Below are 6,000 nucleotides of genomic sequence, written 5' to 3' on the forward strand. Positions count from 1 at the left end.
CTACACTACTGTGAAACTGCATTGATTTACAGGTGATTTTTTTCTCCATATTTTACAGCCTTTTGACTTGCCTAACTAAACAAAAAGGAAATGTCAGGTGCTTCAGGGCCCTCAATCCAATATAGTGGAAGGGGGTTGCTACCCTCAGCAGGAGGAATTTCAGTGTATGGGGGAATTTTTTTCATTTCTGTTTTGATCAAATATCAATAAGGCCATCCTTAAAAAAATGTTTGTTTGCAGTAACCCGACCCAGAATTTTCAAGGTGGGTAGGTAGGTCGATTTTTTTTTTTATTGAACTGTCCTCCCAAATAAACATGGAATTTCAAAATGCTGGACAATATATGCTTTGATAATCTGGTAACAATTAATAAATTGATAACTGAATTCTAATTTAATAAGACCTACATTTTATTTCTTCTATTAACCTTTAAAAGAACGAAAACAAAGCACAAGGCATAATTTTCTGATTCAAAAAAAAATTTTTTTTATCCAGACCATGAAAAAAAATTTTGAGTAGGGGCAAATTTTTTGAGTCGGTCGCATTACTGCAAACAAACATTTTTTTAAGGATGGCCTAAACTACCACTTAAATATCAGTGAGTTTTCAATATGACTTGCTATTGTGAAACATTTTGGGGACGAAAGGCTTCCTAGTGCATCCATACAATTGTCGAAACGGAAACGGTGCAGACATAAAAGTTTTACAATAATACGCTGACAAAAACACCATGAAAGATTGATTTTACTTGTCAAAATCAGCATTTTTTTCCATTGGAGGTTTTATGTTCTGTAAGTCTGTTAAGGGGGGGGGGGGGGGGAAACATACTATTTTGTGGGGGATTGCGGCTGATATCTAGCAGCAGATTTGGTAGATCAATGACCCTGTGCTTATATCTGGTAGCTTATCCTATGACAGTGTCCCTGAGAAAACGCACACTTAATAAACAGCATGCAAATAAAACATAATGTAATATATTGGTTACTTGTCCGATTTTGCCTTTTAATATAAACAGGTTTACAAAGGTCTACACTATGACATGATGTGAACTCTTTAACTGCTTAAGACAGACCCGTAGGGAAAGTCTACCAATAATTGTGCCAGGAATCTGACACGCTGCGACACGCTCGTAGTCATTTATTGAGCCAGAACTACATGTCGATCTACGGTATATGAATAAGATCTACGGTATATGAATAAACAAATTTACAAAAATTCATGTAGGATGGTCCCCTATGGTACCATTGTACTTATTATTTCCCGAAATTCCATAAATTTTACTATAAAAAGATCTTACATTAACTATTTTATTAAATTGTGTTTTACTGTTGCATCTTGACTTCAATATACACTCAATGATTTAAATTGGAAACATCTATGATCAGTCAGCAATATTTTGAACGGGAGCTTAAACGGAGAGCACTATGATACTGTGGTATGTAAATTGATGGCCTTTTTTGGCTTCATTAGAATTTTTTCCAACAGAATATGACGTCACTACAGTTTCAGCAGACGACCTTCACTTGTCAGAACATGAAGTAATCAGCTGGTAAATATGGGGTACAATAAAGAAGAAGTACATTGTATTTTCAACACACAGCTTTGGACTTTCATATCAATGACAGAAATTTATTTGAAACCGGGCTTTTTTTCCTTCTATAACAGGGGCCGATATAAGGCCCTTTCACAATTCAAAATTGCACTTTTTTTCACAAAGCTGGGGGGGAAAATTCATAATTTCAAAAGTGATTTCACAAAATATTGGGACTTTGTCCTCGAAAGACATTGTTAACCTTCCGGTAAAACTTGATTTACACCAATTGCAATAACATAGAAGTAGTTTTAAGCAAGTAAAATGGTTTTTTGGGCATGTTAACTGGGTTAGCAGATTTTACACTGGTCAGAAATTATAATCAACCATTTCCAGTTTCAAAATGTTGTGAAATGCAAACAGTGGCGTAGCTACTATTAGGCCATGTAGGCCTGGGCCTACAAGTTGCTCAAGAAATTGACATTTTCAAAAGTCCTAAAACACAATAAAAACAGGCGGGGTGAGGGTGGTAGTAGGTTCAAGCCGTATGGTCAATTCAAGTGTGTTTTAGGCTATTGCATGATTTACTGTCCGCAGTAAAGTTTACATCTTATCAAATTCATAGTTCAAAATTATTGTTTTGATTATTTTCCTTGAAAATCCTTTGGAACGCGTTTTGCTCTTTTAAAACTGAACTTGTTTTTGGCATCTGGGGGCTAACCCCCAGACCCCCTTTTAACGGCCTACAAGTTGAACTAGAACTATCGCTGAATGCGATTCATACCCCCACCAATGTCCTTGACAGAAGACAACTTGGAAAGGTGGTTAAGGGAATAACTTTAGTGACACAAATACATAAAAAGAAATTATCTCTGGTGAAAAAAAGACTAATTGTACAGGTAATAGTAAAAATATCTATTATCAAATCATGTTCGAAACAGTTACAAATAACCTTTCATTTTCCCAATATACTAAACTTTTTATAAGTCAATTTTTGACCTTCAAGTGTGGCCTTGACCTTCAGCTGGCACAAGGGTAAGATGGGTTCTGCACATCGCCCAATTGGAGTGAACATTTGAGTAAAGTTTGAAGAAAATCCTTCCATTAGTATAGAATTTATAGAGCGGACACAACATATTGTCTAGTATTGATTGTATGTAAATTTAAAGACTTAAAAAGGGGCATAACTTTGTCAAAATCCAATACAGAGTTATGAAACTTGACCTGCATATTGTAATTGTGACACCTCATATATCTTTTAAGTTTCAAGCAAATACCTATGCTAGTTTCCGAAATATTCAAGAACATGATTGTTTTAATCTAAGAACATTTTCTAAGTCAATTTTTGACCTTCAAGTCTGACCTTGACCTTTAGTCTGCACAAAGGTGACATGGATTCTGCACATAACCTTGTTTAGGTGAACATTTGAGAAAAGTTTGAAGAAAATTCTTCCATTAGTATAGGATTTATAGAGCGGACACAACATATTGTCTAATATGTGATTGTATGTAAATTTGAAGATTAAAAAGGGGCATAACTTTGTTAAAATGCAATACAGAGTTATGAAACTTGACCAGCATATCTTAATTGTGACACTTCATTTATATTTTAAGTTTCAAGCAAAAACCTTTCCTAGATTCAGAAATATTCAGATATATGTTAAAATTAAAGAACATTTTCTAAGTCAATTTTTGACCTTCAAGTGTGACCTTGACCTTAAGCCGGCAAAAGAGTGACATGGGGTGTGCACATAACCTTGTTGAGGTGAACATTTGAGCCAAGTTTGAAGAAAATCTTTCCATAAGTGTAGGACTTACAGAGCGGACACGACATACTGTGTAATATTTGATTGTTTGATATTTGACCTTCAATTGTGACCTTGACCTTGAGCTGACACATGGGCAACATGGGTTCTGCACATCCCATTGTTGAAATGAACATTTGAGCCAAGTTTGAAGAAAATCTTTCAATTAGTGTAGGACTTACAGAGCGGACACGACATATTGTGTAATATTTGATTGTTTGATATTTGACCTTCAATTGTGACCTTGACCTTAAAATGACACATGGACAACATGAGTTCTGCACATCCCCTTGTTGAGGTGAACATTTTAGCCAAGTTTGAAGAAAATCTTTCAATTATTGTAGGACCTACAGAGCGGACACGACATACTGTCTAATATATGATTGTGTTTGATATTTGACCTTCAATTGTGACCTTGACATTGAGCTGACACATGGGCAACATGGGTTCTGCACATCCCCTTGCTGAGGTGAATATTTGAGCCAAGTTTGAAGAAAATCCTTCAAGTGGTATAGGAGTTATAGAGCGGACACGAAAATGGAGACGGACGGACCGACCGACCGACTGACCGACCAACCGACCGACGCGACAAAGCGAATCCATTATAGCCCCCCCCCACATTTTGTGGTGGGGGTATAAAAAAGCTGGCTACGCCCCTGGCAAAGTAATATGTTTTCTTTTTTTTTCACAATTTTATGACATATTGAGATTTTTTTCACAAAACGAGCAGGCCCAGGCCCCTTCACAATTTTGACAAAAAATGCCCTGTGAAATGAAAATATTTCTAACAGTTTTTCATCCGATTTCAAAAAAGAAGCACTACCACTTTCACTTAAATGGTGAAAACAGTCTATCGGTGGTGTTCAATGTGTAAACACATTTTCTGATTACACCGGAATGGGCAAGGACCTGCGGGGAATACTATATCTATTGTATAACTGTATGTTTATTCAAACAGTCTTTCACTTACCCAGATATAAGAAAATAAGAACATTTCTTATTTCTTTTTCAATTAATATGTAATGACATTTACAACTTTGCATTTTATCTTTAAAATCAAATATGACATGTAAAGTAGATTTTAGATGTTTCAGCAGTATGTCATTCGTGGCTTTACAAGCAAATTCAATCCAAATAAAAATATTCAAACAAAATAACGTTTAAATAACGTGTACTTTTATGCAATGAAATGTTGGCCTATTCATTAGTTTAGCAAGTTAAAATTTTAAATGCTTAATCGAGATAATTATCGCTGTTCCGGGACGGCAATATATACAACTGACAAGATTTGAACAGTTCTACCTGTACACCGCCTGCCTTTAGCCAATCAATGCGAATAATTCAATGATAACATAATGGACGCAATGAGGGATGCTTAAATGGACTCGCCCAACCGCCATGTTTTGTCGTTCAATTGAAAAATACCATTAAGGCATTATCGATGTACAAACTCAGTACCAGTCTTTACACTTTAGTCTCTTGCAGGATAAACACAGCAAATTGCAATATTTTTTGCTACATGTCATTTCTGATTAATGTAGTCTAAAAAAGAAAATATTTTGTTTTCTAATTAAGTTTAAAGAAAAAAACTTTATAAATGCTTTTTTCCAGGCGAGTTTAATACTATGAGTGTTGTTATTGCATTATTATTGCATAAAGCACTGGTCAATTATAGTCCGTTTCAGAAAAAAAACTTCGCAAAGCAGTCGACGGAGTATATAACGTAAATTCCATTCACAGACTTCAATTTAAATGAGTAGCAAGTTGCGAAATATGTTGTTAAATAATTATGCAAGAACTGAAGAAGCTGATTTTTTTTGTCGATTGATGCACATACTTATTAAGTAGCACATGTAGTCTAACTTATTGTACTACGAGTCAAGTTATTGTGATATTTTTCTCATGGGCAATACTGAGTACTACATTCTGACCCAGCAGAATCTAACTGAGCCGTCAAAATATTTTGACAAGAACGGTATAGTAGAGACGAGAGTAAATCAAATTTTTTGTTGGTTTTATGTTTTGACCACATACAAAAAATTATTAGGCAGAGAAATATTATTTCTTTATTCATGGCCATGGCTGAACGGCGATTCCAAGCATTTTTGGAAATGCTAAGGCATGGAGTTTAATAGACTGGAGAAGCAACTTGTGACGTCACACAATTAAATTCAGTAAAGATGCAAAGCGCGTTCTCATAGTTATCATATGTCGCGTGTATGTATATCCACGCCCGTTTAACTCACAACGAGTGAAAAATGTCCATCGGTAAAAATGTTGTGAGCAACTTCCGTTCCTCGTTGTGAGCACCCATCTATGACGAGTGACACGATTAAACAAGGTGAGTTTTTCATAATTTTTGAAGATTACAGACATTTATGTAAAAAATATCGGAGCAGTTAGCTAGCGCTGTGTTTTCGAGTACACATGTAAAGATATTGCCTGTGGTGGACAATTTGATGGAAATTACCGTGCGACGCAGTCACTCGGGGTAGCTGGAAAACTGAAGACAACTTTCTCTTTGGACATAATTTAACATTGAAAACGTCGATTCTGGTGACGTTTTGTGCAGTCTCCAACCTAAAACAGATGCCCACAAGTCTTCAGCGTGAATTATTATCTGAAAGTTTCGTAAAAACGAAGATATACCCTTTTTTGCTTTTTT

The sequence above is a fragment of the Ruditapes philippinarum genome, unplaced genomic scaffold (genome assembly GCF_026571515.1).
Source record: "Ruditapes philippinarum isolate M1 unplaced genomic scaffold, ASM2657151v2 ctg556_1_1_1_1, whole genome shotgun sequence".
In the NCBI taxonomy this organism is placed as follows: Eukaryota; Metazoa; Mollusca; class Bivalvia; order Venerida; family Veneridae; genus Ruditapes; species Ruditapes philippinarum.